This window comes from Centruroides sculpturatus, unplaced genomic scaffold, assembly GCF_000671375.1.
Source record: "Centruroides sculpturatus isolate CEXI.00-Female unplaced genomic scaffold, Cexi_2.0 scaffold192, whole genome shotgun sequence".
NCBI classification, from domain to species: domain Eukaryota; kingdom Metazoa; phylum Arthropoda; class Arachnida; order Scorpiones; family Buthidae; genus Centruroides; species Centruroides sculpturatus.
Genome location: NW_019384565.1, coordinates 421,152 through 421,864, shown reverse-complemented (window position 1 = coordinate 421,864; position 713 = coordinate 421,152).

The following is a 713-nucleotide window of genomic DNA, read 5'->3' as shown; positions in this document are numbered from 1 at the left end:
GCTAAAATCAAACAACAGATCATATCTTACAGTCGGCAGGCGACTCAGTTTTCTTAAACATTATAAACTTCTACAGTTCAGCACACAGACAGCCAATATGGCTGCAAATGGCATCTAAACACACGCAAAGCATGCTGAAAGCAGATGCTCATGCACACTGCTGCAATCGCGTATCATTCTCACTCTCATTCACAAACAGATCTTATTTAAAAAATAGCCCTCGTATTTATCAATTCCAGTAAACAAGCATTTATTTTTTTTGTAATAATAACAAATCAGACAATGTAATAGTTTTTGAATTTGTAAAAATGTCTTATTTATGTTGTTTAAAGATAACAATTTTTCTTTTGTTATATTGCTATGATTACTCAAGTGTTCTATTCTAAAACTAAAGATGAAGAAAAGATAATTTTGAAACATTTTTTCTTTGTCCTTAGATATATTTATTGATTAAAACTGGCTTGACTCTAGTAGACTCATTTTCATCTGGATTTTGTTCTTAAGATTTGTTTACAAACCATCCAACATTAATATAACTTTATCTTTTTAATATGCTTATTCTATCGTCTATTTAATATAAAAACCAAACACCTTTATAAATCTAGCTACGTTTTACTGAAAAACAAACATTTTTGATTTATATCATAAGTTATCCTCAGGATTATAATTCAATAAGAAACAACATAAACATATTAAAAGAATATGAATAATTT